Genomic DNA, 14,511 nt, shown 5'->3' with positions numbered 1-14,511 from the left:
ATAGTAGCTTCGAATGTGTCTACGACTAAAATTATCATAATTTAACGTTTATGTACCTTGTTTGTGAAAGATCGCGTATTCAAATTGTCATAATTTAGACGTACTGTTTCAGCTACACGAAGTAGCATATGGGCCAAACATGTAACATGCTTTAAGTTGGGATAAAATATTTTGATTGCGTTCCCAGCGTTCTTCACATACGGAGCAGAATCGCTTAACAATAGGACCCTTTCGTTATTGAAATTTGTTACCACCAACTATATCGTCTAACGAGCCGAACTAGGCTGCTTGAACTAGCTGCGATATTGATAGAGTGTAACAAAATTCGCAAAATTACTCACGCTCTGCATTTTGGGCGCTATTCATATGAATACAAAACACCAGTTAAAGATGTTATAATGGAAATTATTGCAGTATATGCAATGAGGCAGAAAAAATGATGTAAGATGTATTAGAAATGCCTACATCCATACAGATTTATCGATGATATCTTCGAAATGATGCATTTGCTCCCCAAATGGCCAAAACATGCAAACCTGCATGCAACATGCATTTACATGGATTTTCGGGCTCCACACGTCATGCATACTTTTAATAAATTAGGCTAACGTCCTTTAACTTTTTAAATTTTTTGTTCTATAAGCAGTGGTTCTCGAACAAGACAGTCTTAAAATATTACCAAGTGCCTGAGACCCCATGCGCAAAATATACAGAATATTTATTTCTCTTAATCACCCCCGAGAAGTATAACGTATTATGATTCAAGTGAAATAATGTAAATCGACAAGTAGCAGCCCTTCTGATGTTTCCCTAACCGTCATCATCCTCCAGGTAAGAATAGCAACATCATTAACATCGAAATATCAGTCCCATTTACTCGGAACACCTACGCATGTCTTCCGTACGTAAATATCACAGAAACAGCATCGAGATGTGCTATTAACTTTCGGCACACGCTTGAAGTCTTACTGCCTATCTGTTACTTCATTTTGAAACTTAACATTCGTTTTGCGCTTCTACAATTTTGCTGCAAGCGATTAACTCTTAGTAAAGAAGCTATTTGGATTTTTTTAACCTTCCTCTCGCAGCTGAATAGCGAAAATAGCCGCTTCGGGACAACATTTTCTGGCTCTTTGCTTTAACGAACTTTGACCAAAAAACAAAAAAGTTCTCAGAATTTCCCCTGAGCACACGCTTTTATCTCGTTCGTTGTAGATTTTAATCAGGAAAGCGCTGACTTTCTCTGAAAAATTTCTAGCTTGTCTCATTTCCTCGTTACTTGGCTGTTTATGTTTAGTAGTTACGGCTACAGAACATTTTAAAAACTGTGCTTAGGGAGTTGCTTCACTGTGGCCAGTTATTTCAATAGAGTTTTTGTGATAAAGTGTTTTCTGCAATTTACTTTTATTTCTCTACATGTAACTTCTTAAAGCTGAGGCCACAAATGGTTTCTGTTCTGCGTTACATACAGTATTCAGTCAAACATTTCGCTTTTTAAGTGTTGCCTGACGTTATCACTCACTTCTCAGAAGTTTCTCCAAGCTTATTCTCCAGTAGCGTATTTCAGATTGTCTGGAATTTTCCCAATGAACTGAAGTCATCTAAAAACTAACTCCTGGGAACAGTCTAACAATGTAGGTGAAGCGTCCTCCTAATCAGATACAATGCACGTCCTTCAGCAACGGGTCAGTCTGTAAGAAGACATATTTCTAATAACGACTTATCGATATTTATTAGTATTATGTCACGACAAATTTTAAAATCAGTTTAGCAGACGACGATTTCCATCTACATGACTTTCGTTAGTAAAGGATAATGTGTTATTACAGCACATGTGATTGTTCCTTGCCTGCTTCTAGATATTAGTGTACAGAGTAAAGCTCGTACGACCAATGTTTACAGACTTCATTTAAGCTCTTACGAAATTACCGAATGATGACACAGTAAAGTATCGCGGAGAAGTACAGAAGAAGGAAAATGACTTAGATGATACTACACCTCTAACGCTCTGTATAGACATAACACCCCAAAATAGTTGCCAAGGAGCCGCAAGTAGGTAAATCATCCGGAAGTATCAAGCACGAGTACAGACATCAGTACAATCGATGATTCACATAAGCACCAAATACTGAAATTTGATTTTATGCACTGCTACAGAAATTTGTACATAAATATACTAACGTGTTTCAACTGTGAACGACTTCCATTAATTGAAGAGAAGGGGTTAACTAATTAACCTATGATTACATATTGTTTAAACTCAGTTGGCTACTGGTAGCTAATCTGTCCGATCTTCATATGGAAATGTTTTTAGATGCTTTGACACGAAATATGATTTTGAGCCAGTATACAGCAAAACTTCCCCCCATGAACCATGGACCTTGCCGTTGGTGGAGAGGCTTGTGTGCCTCAGCGTTACAGACAGCCCTACCGTAGGTGCAACCACAAAAATGGTTCAAATGGCTCTGAGCACTATGGGACTCAACTGCTGAGGTCATTAGTCCCCTAGAACTTAGAACTAGTTAAACCTAACTAACCTAAGGACATCACAAACATCCATGCCCGAGGCAGGATTCGAACCTGCGACCGTAGCGGTCTTGCGGTTCCAGACTGCAGCGCCTTTAACCGCACGGCCACTTCGGCCGGCTGCAACCACAACGGAGGGGTATCTGCTGAGAGGCCAGACAAACGTTTGGTTCCTGAAGAGGGGCAGCAGCCTTTTCAGTAGTTGCAGGGGCAACAGTCTGGACGATTGACTGATCTGGCCTTGTAACATGAACCAAAACGGCACTGCAGTGCTGGTACTGCGAACGGCTGAAAGCAAGGGGAAACTACAGCCGTAATTTTTCTCGAGGGCATGCAGCTTTACTGTATGGTTAAATGATGATGGAGTCCTCTTGGGTAAAATATTCCGGAGGTAAAATAGTCCCCATTCTAATCGCCGGGCGGTGACTACTTCGGAGGACGTCGTTGTCAGGAGAAACAAAACTAGCACTCTGTTAATCGGAGCATGGAATGTCAGATCACGTAATCGGGCAGGTAGGTTAGAAAATTTAAAAATGGAGATGAAGAAGTTAAAGTTAGATACAGCAGAAATTTGTGATGTTCGGTGGCAGGAGGAACAAGAGGAGGAGGAGGAGATTAGTGTTTAACGTCCCGTCGACATCGAGGTCATTAGAGACGGAGCACAAGCTCGGATTAGGGAAGAATGGGAAAGGAAATTGGCCGTGTCCTTTTGAAGGAACCATCCCAGCATTTGCCTGAAGTAATCTAGGGAAATGACGGAACACCTAAATCAGGATGGCCGGACGCGGGATTGAAACGTCGTCCTCCCGAATGCGAGTCCAGTGTCCTAACTACTGCGCCACCTCGCTCGGTAGGAGGAACAAGACTTCTGGCCAGGTGAATACGGTTTTATAAATATAAAATCCAATAGGCGTAATGCAGGAGTAAGTTTAATTATGAATAAAAAATAGGATCGCGCGTAAGCTACTACGAACAGCATAGTGAACGCATTATTGTAGCCAATATAGATACGAATCCCACGCCTACAACATTAGTACAAATTTATATGCCAATTAGCTCAGCAGATGACGAAGAGATTGAAGAAATGTATGACGAGATAAAGGAAATTATTCAGATAGGGGAGGGAGACTAAAATTTAGTATTGGGGACTGGAATTCGATAGTAAGGAAGAGAAGGAAAAGTATAGGTGAACATGGAATGGCGGTAACGAAAGAAATAGGAAGCCCCCTGGTAGAATTTTGCACAGAGCATAGCTTAATCATAGCTAACACTTGGTTTAAGAATCATGAAAGAAGGTTGTATACGTGGAAGCGGCCTGAGCACACTGGAAGGATTCAGGTACATTATATCATGGCAAGACACAGATTTAGGAACGAGGTTTCAAATCGAAAAACTCGTCCAGGGGCATATGTGTACTCTAAACACATTCTATTGGTTATGAACTGTAGATTAAAACTGAAGAAACTGCAAAAAGGTGGGAATTTAAGGAGATGTGACCTGGATAAACTGAAAAAACCAGAGTTTGTAGAGGATTTCAGAGAAAGCATTGGGGAACGATTGATGAGAACAGGGGAAAGAAATATAGTGGAAGAAGAATGGGTAGCTTTGAGAGATGAAACAGTGAAGGCAGCAGACGATCAAGTAGGTAAAAAGACGAGAGCTAGCAGAAATCCTTGGGTAACCGAAGAGATATTGAATTTAATTAATGAAAGGAGAAAATATAAAAATGCAGTAAACGAAGGAGGCAAAGAGGGATACAAAGGTCTCAAAAATGAGATCGACTGGAAGTGCAAAATGGCTAAGCAGAGATGGCTAGAGGACACATGTAAGGATGTAGAGGCATATATCACAAGGGGAAGATAGCTACTGTCTACAGGAAAATTAAAGAGACCATTGGAGAAAAAGGAACCACTTGTATGAATATCAAGAACTCAGATGGAAAACCAGTTCTATGCAGAGTATAGATTTAAGTGTCAGGAAGTCTTTTGTATAAGTATTTGTGTGGTGTGTAACCATCTATAGATGTGAAACATGGACGACAAATAGTTTAGACAACAAGAGAATAGAAGATTTCGAAATGTGGTGCTACAGAAGAATGCTGAAGATTAGATCGGTAGTCACGTAGCTAACGGGGAGGTACTAAATAGAATTGGGGAGAAGAGGAATTTGTTACACTCCTTGACTAGAAGAAGTGATCTGTTGGTAGTACATGTTCTGAGGCATCAATGGATCACATAGATAGTACTGGAGGGCAGCGTGGAGGATAGAAATCGTAGAAGGAGATGCATGCACTAAGCAGATACAGAAGGATGTAGGGTGCAGTAGTTACTTGGAGATGAAGAAGCCTGCGCAGGATAGAGTAGCATGGAGAGCTGCATCAAATCAATCTCTGGACTGAGACCTTAACAACAACAGAAAAACTTAACAGTCTATAGAGAACGAATCAGCAAAGTTTCTAGGAAGAAATCTGGATGAATACAGCTGGATCTTCGCAATGAAACTGTGATTCCAGTGACCACAAAACAGTTTGAATGCTGATCGTTCTGATTCTGAACACCAACGAAAAATACAACCTTTGTATTCATTTGGGAAATTATGTTAATCATAAAAATTCAGGTGCTTCACGTTTATTAATCACTGTTTGTTTGCAATCACCGCCACAGACGTCTTCTGAAAGATGAAAGATTTCAGTCTACAAAATTTGCCTGATCTTTAGTGCTCGTTAAATGAGGTGCTTCAATAAACTGAAGAGCCAAAGAAACTGGTACACCTACTTAATTTGTGTATAGCCCCCGCGAGCATGCAGAAGTACCGCAACACGACGTGGCATGGACTCCACTAATGTCTGAAGTTGTGCTGGAGGGAACTAACACCCTGAATCCTGCAGGGTTGTCCATAAATCCGTAAGAGCACAAAAGGGTGAAGATCTCTTCCGAACAGCACCTTGCAAGGCATCACAGATATGCTTAATAATGTTCATGTCAGGGGAGTTTAGTGACCACTGGAAGTGTTTAAAGTCAGATGAGTGTTCCTGGAGCCACTCTGTTACAATTCTGGATGTGTGGGGAGTCGTATTGTCCTGCTGGAATTGACGAAGTCCGTCGGAATACACAATCGACATGAATGGATGCAGGTCGTCAGACAGGATGCTTACGTACGTGTCACCTGTCAGAGTCGTATCTAGATGTATCAGGGATCTCATATCACTCCAACTGCACACGACCCACACCATTCCAGGGCCTCCGCCAGCTTGAAGAGTCCCCTGCTGACATGCAGGGTACATAGGATTCATGAGGTTGTCTCCATAACCGTACACGTCCATCAGACCGAGCGAGGTGGCGCAGTGGTTAGTCACTGGACTCGCATTCGGGAGGACGAAGGTTCAATCCCGCGTCCGGCCATCCTGATTTAGGTCTTCCGTGATTTCCCTAAACCACTCCAGGCAAATGCCGGGATGGTTCCTTTGAAAGGACACGGCCGACTTCCTTCCCCGTCCTTCCCTAATCCGATGAGACCGATGACCTCGCTGTCTGGTCTCCTTCCCCAAACAACCCCAACCCGTACACGTCCATCCGCTCGATACAATTTGAAACGAGACTCGACCGACCAGGCAACATGTTTCCAGTCATCAACAGTCCAATGTCGGTGTTGCTATGCCCAGGTGAGGCGTAAAGTTTTGTGTCGTACACTCATCAAGGGTACTCAAGCGGGTCTTCGTCTCCGAAAGCCCATATCGATGATGTTTCGTTGAATGGTTCGTACGGTAACACTTGTTGATGGCCCAGCATTGAAATCTGTAGCAATTTTCGGAAGGGTTCCGCTTCTGTCATGCTGATCGATTATCGTCAGTCACCGTTGGCCCCGTTCTTGCAAGATCTTTTTCCTGCCGCAGCGATGTCGGAGATTTGATATTTAAAGGATGCCTGATATTCACGGTGCACTCGTACGGGAAAGTCCCCACTTCATCGCTACCTCGGAGATGCTGCGTCCAATCGCTCGTGCGCCGACTATAACACCACGTTCAAACTCACTTAAATCTTGATTTCCGGCCGGAGTGGCCGAGCGGTTCTAGGCACTACAGGTTCGAATCCTGCCTCGGGCATGGATATGTGTGATGTCCTTAGGTTAGTTAGGTTTAAGTAGTTCTAAGTTCTAGGGGACTGATGACCTCAGAAGTCCCATAGTGCTCAGAGCCATTTTTGAAATATTGATAACTTGCCATTGTAGCAGCAGTAACTTATCTAACAACTGCGCCAGACACTTGCTGTCTTACATAGGCGTTTCCGATCGCAGTGCCGTATTCTACCTGTTTACATACCTCTGTATTTGAATACGCATCCCTTTACCAGTTTCTTTGGTGCTTCAATGTATAAGCACGAGGAACTCTGATCATAGTTACGGAAACGCAACGTGGCGTACTAGTTTATGGGAATTCAGTGAATTTTGTTTATCAAATATCTCATCTAATTTTAAAAATGTGCCCTGCATTATATTTTTACGAATTGCTTCTTGATGATTACAACCCGAATATGCTCGCAGAGACTGAAACCGGCTATCACAAGTATGACATCAACTAACGTTAGTTCAAATATACATTGTGTATGTACCTCACACTGACTAAAATGGAGCAGCACAATATGTTTTTTGTTGTAACGATAACTTCTAATGTACTGCTATAATTTTTGATATGACTGATTTTGCAATCGTTGTTCATTGATTAAGAGATTAATCGGTAGCTGTTGCTCAATTCTCTTATTACACTGTATCATTTAGTTCAGTTCTAATGTACTGAGAGTCTCCGTTCCCTGCTAATATCCCCTCACCTATTTAATTCATATTGATATGTTGTGTATGACATGAGTAGCACATCTACATACGTGAACATGAAGATGCAACTCTCAACCGTTTTCAAGAAAATCGAGTTTGAAAATTTTAGGCGTGTTTATATGTTTCGTATAGGCGACAGCAGCAGTTCGCAGCCGATATAGCAAGCACTTCGGTTCATAAGCGCGAGGTCGGTGGAGCGAATGAAGCTGCCACCACACTTTTTCCTTTCCTATGCAATTATAATTACATATTTATTATGATTTTGCAAATTATCATTTTAAGGAGACTGGAGATAAAAGAGGGTTACCAGAGAATTTGCAGTTGAAGTAGTATAATCATTTAATTTATATTATTATATATATATATATATATATTTGTGACCAGCATTGTGTATAGTCTATGGAGTACTGCAAGAATCAAGATGATATTGATCGTAAAAACATGAAAACAATTATTACTAGAAAATACAGCACAAGTAATGGACGCCGCATTTTTGCATGTAAGTGAGTTTTTGAGCAGCTTGGTTTACATCCAGTAACAGTTCTAGGTCACCATAACGATTTCGCGACGTACCATGCATGTCGAAACGTTTCATTGTCCACTGTGCAGACGACTAATGGTGTGCGACTGACTGAATATTTAGGTAGTCTGCTCTAGAAGCTATGTGTCTATTCTGTACGATGGTGTTCCTGGAGTTTCGAAGTCTTTTTTTATGGTTCATCACCTGCCTGCAGACATGAGCGTCGCAAGACTGCACCAGCGGAGTAAATTTTGGAGGAATTATTTTAATACTGCACGTTGGCAGACCATCTCCATACGAAAAGTTACGACGTACCAACCCAGATTCATGTTTGAGCCCAGGAATTGAGGAACAAAAGAAACAGTTCCTCTCACGAATTCATACCAGTAAAAGGAGCAGATGGTAAAATGGAACGTACCTGCATGAGGGTGGGTTGGGTTGTTTGGGGGAGGAGACCAGACAGCGAGGTCATCGGTCTCATCGGATTAAGGAAGAGCGGGGAAGGAAGTCGGACGTGCCCTTTCAAAGGAACCATCCCGGCATTTGCCTGGAGCGATTTAGGGAAATCACGGAAAACCTAAATCAGGATGGCAGGACGCGGGTACAAGCAGGAATACAGTTGTAACCGAAAGCTACTTCCGAAATTGTAGGTGAAAAATTAAAAAATTCAGATTAAAGGTTATGGAAATAATGAATGATTCATCGGATACTGATAATTTGTGTAGTTAATACGTGGCTATATCGCCTACAGCGATATTCAATCCAGTGTCTTCGCGTTTACGAAGCTATGCGCTTACTCGCTCGGCTGCGGACTCCCTCATTACAAGAGACTTTACAAAAGTACATTAGCACGCCAATTTTCTGAATCGATTTTCTCGAAAACTGTTGGCACTTACTCGTTCCTGTTTACATACATCGAAGTCTTTGTCGTACCTTATAGAATCTGTCAATACGTATCAAATTGGCGAGGGGAAATCCGTACGATTCTCTTGTAAGTCAGTTCAGTTAAGCATCATCATCATCATCATTTAAGACTGATTATGCCTTTCAGCATTCAGTCTGGAGCATAGTCCCCCTTATAAAATTCCTCCATGATCCCCTATTCAGTGCTAACATTGGTGCCTCTTCTGATGTTAAGCCTATTACTTCAAAATCACTCTTAACCGAATCCAGGTACCTTCTCCTTGGTCTACCCCGACTCCTCCTACCCTCTACTGCTGAACCCATGAGTCTCTTGGGTAATCTTGCTTCTCCCATGCGTGTAACATGACCCCACCATCTAAGCCTGTTCGCCCTGACTGCTACATCTATAGAGTTCATTCCCAGTTTTTCTTTAATTTCCTCATTGTGCACACCCTCCTGCCATTGTTCCCATCTACTAGTACCTGCAATCATCCTAGCTACTTTCATATCCGTAACCTCAACCATATTCATAAGGTAACCTGAATCCACGCAGCTTTCGCTCCCATACAACAAAGTTGGTCGAAAGTTTGAACGGTGCACAGATAACTTAGTCTTGGTACTGACTTCCTTCTTGCAGAAGAGAGTAGATCGTAGCTGAGCGCTCACTGCATTAGCTTTGCTACACCTCGCTTTCAGTTCTTTAACTATGTTGCCATTCTGTGAGAATATGCATCCTAAGTACTTGAAACCGTCCACCTGTTCTAACGTTGTTCCTCCTATTTGGCACTCAATCTGTTTATATCTCTTTCCCACTGAAATTACTTTTGTTTTGGAGATGCTAATCTTCATACCATAGTCCTTACATTTATGGTCTAGCTTTGAAATATTACTTTGCAAACTTTCAATAGAATCTGCCATCACAACTAAGTCATCCGCATATGCGAGACTGCTTATTTTGTGTTCACCTATCTTAATCTCACCCAGACAGTCTATTGTTTTCAACATATGATCCATAAATAATATGAACAACAGTGGAGACAGGTTGCAGCCATGTCTTACCCCTGAAACTACTCTGGACCATGGACTCAATTTACCGTCAACTCTAACTGCTGCCTGACTATCCATGTAAAGACCTTTAATTGCTTGCAAAAGTTTGCCTCCTATTCCATAATCTCGTAGAACAGACAATAACTTCCTCCTAGGAATCCGGTCATATGCCTTGTCTAGATCTATAAAGCATGGATACAATTCCCTTTACCACTCATAACACTTCTCCATTATTTGCCATAAGCTAAAGATCTGGTCCTGACAACCTCTAAGAGGCCTAAACCCACACTGATTTTCATCCAATTGGTCTTCAACTAATACTCGCACTTTCCTTTCAACAATACCTGAGAAGATTTTACCCACAACGCTGATCAAAGAGATACCTCTGTAGTTGTTACAATCTTATCTGTTTCCATGGTTAAAGATTGGTGTGATTACTGCTTTCGTCCAGTCTGATGGAACCTGTCTAGACTCCCACTCCATTTCAATTATCCTGTGTAGCCATTTAAGACCTGACATTCCACTGTATTTGATGAGTTCCGACTTAATTTCATCCACCCCAGCCGCTTTATTGCACTGCAATCTATTGATCATTTTCTCCACTTCCTCAAATGTGATCCTATTTCCATCATCATTCCTGTTCCATTGTACATCGAAATCTGAAACATTAGTGATCGTATTTTCACCTACATTGAGCAACTCTTCAAAATATTCCCTCGATCTGCCCAAGGCATCAACAGGATTCACCAGCAGTCTTCCTGACCTGTCCAAAATACTTGTCATTTCCTTCTTACCTCCCTTTCGAAGACTGCTACTTACAACTCCACAATGGTTTTCCAGCAGCTTGACCCAAGGTCTCTAACCTGTTTCCAAAGTCTTCCCAAGATTTCTTCTTGGATGCTGTGATTATCTTTTTGTTTCTTTCTTCAACATAACTTTCTCTGTCTACCTGAGTTCTAGAACGTAGCCATTTTTGATATGCCTTCTTTTTCCTTTTACAGGCTGCCTTGACTGTGTCATTCCACCAAGCTGTTTGCTTCATCCTACCTTTACACACTACTGTTCCAAGACATTCTTTGGCCACTTCTAGTACTGTGTCCCTGTATCTTGTCCGTTCCTTTTCCAGTGACTGCAATTGACTACATTCAACTAACTGGTACCTTTCTGAGATCACTGTTTTGTACTTGTGTCTGATTTCCTTATCCTGAAGTTTCTCCACTCTTATCCTCCTATACATGGACCTGACCTCCTGCACTTTCGGCCTCACAATACCAATTTCACTGCAGATTAAATAGTGATCAGTGTCATCAAAGAATCCCCTGAATACACGTGTGTCCCTCACAGCCTTCCTGAATTCCTGATCTGTTATTATATAATCAATGAAAGATCTGGCTCCCCTGCCTTCCTAAGTATACCGGTGAATGTTCTTACGTTAAAAAAAGGAGTTTGTGATTACTAAGCCCATACTGGCACAGAAATCCAAGAGTTGTTTCGCGTTCCTGTTGGCCTCCATATCCTCTCCAAATTTACCCATAACCTTTTCATACCCTTCTGTTCGATTTCCAATCCTGGCATTAAAATCACCCATGAGCAGAACACTGTCCTTGTCGTTTACTCTAACAACTAGATCACTGAGTGCGTCATAAAAACTATCCCTCAGTTAAGCATATAATATATAATCAAGCATATAATATATAATTTTTGTGCTTCTATATTCCGTTATACTTTCATGTGAACATTTTAATTTCTTCATTTTAGCTCTAACATCTTTTGATATTAGATCAATAGCCTTTTTCTTACGAGTGATAATGGATTTCTTATAATTATTAAATAATAATAACGCTGCCAAACTGAAACTCCAATATTACGGTGCCTATGGGATACATCGATTAAAATTTCATCCTTATCCGAACATACTTTAAATATTTTCAGTATAGGAAAATGTCATTTTTCCATTTAATGAATGGTTTGGGAAAAGGTGCACTTCGCTACGCACCATACGAAGAAGACATAGACAAGGAATATATCGTCATCTTTCAGACTGACCTGAGAAAGGTCCTGTCATTGAGATGAGGGACACAGGAGCATCATACTGATAAGTCGTACGGGCAATTGGCTGCTGTGTAATGACTTCAAAAGAAATGGTGAAGAGGTGGCGTCAGGAGAACAGTGGGGCGAGAAAATTAGGCACAGGTCCTTCCTTAAAGACTACACCAGGAGATTTACGTATAATTGTTCTACTCGCTCTAAGAAATATACCGATCACAACTGCTGAAACGTGGGCAGAAATTAGAGACAAAATGAAACTACGAAACGTTGGAAATAGAATGCTAGAAACTGGGTTATGATCTAGAGTTGTCATGCGGCATGTACCGCTGACACCATGCTGCAGACCACGGAGACTTGCATGGCGTAGAGCCAGAGTCAACTGGGACACTGAGTGCCTTGTGTGGTGTTCACAGATGAGGTTCGATTCTATTTGTGACTTTCTAATCGACGCCAACGTGCCCATGAACAGCCTTGTGAGAGCCATACGTCTCCGACTTCCGGAATCATGGTGTGGGGAGCCACTGAATATGAAGATAGGACTGACTTTGTAGTTGTTGCAGGGAGGCTGAATTCTCCACAGTATGTGGTTGAAATGGTAGACATGTTGTCAGTGCTTCATCTTCAGGGTACCAAGTTGTGTATTCCGGCAGGATAACGCAAGTCCTTGCTATGTAGCTCACACTACAAATTCCTTAAGAAATTACAGATCCCTGAATGCCTTGAATGACCTCCTGATTTGTCACCAACAGGTTTTTAAACTTGTAAACACTATTTGAATTACTGACTCTATACGATTATGTAATCAGTTCCACTAACTACACTCCTGGAAATGGAAAAACGAACACATTGACACCGGTGTGTCAGACCCACCATACTTGCTCCGGACACTGCGAGAGGGCTGTACAAGCAATGATCACATGCACGGCACAGCGGACACACCAGGAACCGCGGTGTTGGCCGTCGAATGGCGCTAGCTGCGCAGCATTTGTGCACCGCCGCCGTCAGTGTCAGCCAGTTTGCCGTGGCATACGGAGCTCCATCGCAGTCTTTAACACTGGTAGCATGCTGCGACAGCGTGGACGTGAACCGTATGTGCAGTTGACGGACTTTGAGCGAGGGCGTATAGTGGGCATGCGGGAGGCCGGGTGGACGTACCGCCGAATTGCTCAACACGTGGGGCGTGAGGTCTCCACAGTACATCGATGTTGTCGCCAGTGGTCGGCGGAAGGTGCACGTGCCCGTCGACCTGGGACCGGACCGCAGCGACGCACGGATGCACGCCAAGACCGTAGGATCCTACGCAGTGCCGTAGGGGACCGCACCGCCACTTCCCAGCAAATTAGGGACACTGTTGCTCCTGGGGTATCGGCGAGGACCATTCGCAACCGTCTCCATGAAGCTGGGCTACGGTCCCGCACACCGTTAGGCCGTCTTCCGCTCACGCCCCAACATCGTGCAGCCCGCCTCCAGTGGTGTCGCGACAGGCGTGAATGGAGGGACGAATGGAGACGTGTCGTCTTCAGCGATGAGAGTCGCTTCTGCCTTGGTGCCAATGATGCTCGTATGCGTGTTTGGCGCCGTGCAGGTGAGCGCCACAATCAGGACTGCATACGACCGAGGCACACAGGGCCAACAGCCGGCATCATGGTGTGGGGAGCGATCTCCTACACTGGCCGTACACCACTGGTGCTCGTCGAGGGGACACTGAATAGTGCACGGTACATCCAAACCGTCATCGAACCCATCGTTCTACCATTCCTAGACCGGCAAGGGAACTTGCTGTTCCAACAGGACAATGCACGTCCGCATGTATCCCGTGCCACCCAACGTGCTCTAGAAGGTGTAAGTCAACTACCCTGGCCAGCAAGATCTCCGGATCTGTCCCCCATTGAGCATGTTTGGGACTGGATGAAGCGTCGTCTCACGCGGTCTGCACGTCCAGCACGAATGCTGGTCCAACTGAGGCGCCAGGTGGAAATGGCATGGCAAGCCGTTCCACAGGACTACATCCAGCATCTCTACGATCGTCTCCATGGGAGAATAGCAGCCTGAATTGCTGCGAAAGGTGGATATACACTGTACTAGTGCCGACATTGTGCATGCTCTGTTGCCTGTGTCTATGTGCCTGTGGTTCTGTCAGTGTGATCATGTGATGTATCTGACCCCAGGAATGTGTCAATAAAGTTTCCCCTTCCAGGGACAATGAATTCACGGTGTTCTTATTTCAATTTCCAGGAGTGTATATGCGTTGGAAAACCTCCTGGTCTGTTCAGTTGCATTTTGACAAGTTATTATGTAACGTAGTTCACTGAATGCAGTAATGAAAGTTTATTACTTCAAATTTGTCATAGTAATTTTCTACCCTCCTAATCATTCCTTTTAAGAAGTTTGTTTGATGATTACTGGCTAAGAAGTCGGAACTGGATGCGAGAGTATTTCTGTGACCCGAGACAGTAATTGGTAATAAAATAAATTCGTTATTGTTTTAGCTTCAACCCTTTTTTACTCCGAAGTCTATTTTGCACCAGTGCAGAAAGCACTGCCATCAAGAGTAAAGGAGGCCAGATATTGAAGTATTTATTCAAGAATTCAACCCAGTCTCGTTTAACTGTTTCATGCCTAAAGGACTGACTGCCACT

The sequence above is a fragment of the Schistocerca nitens genome, chromosome 4, assembly GCF_023898315.1.
Source record: "Schistocerca nitens isolate TAMUIC-IGC-003100 chromosome 4, iqSchNite1.1, whole genome shotgun sequence".
NCBI classification, from domain to species: Eukaryota; Metazoa; Arthropoda; class Insecta; order Orthoptera; family Acrididae; genus Schistocerca; species Schistocerca nitens.
Note: the sequence above shows the minus strand (reverse complement) of the source record.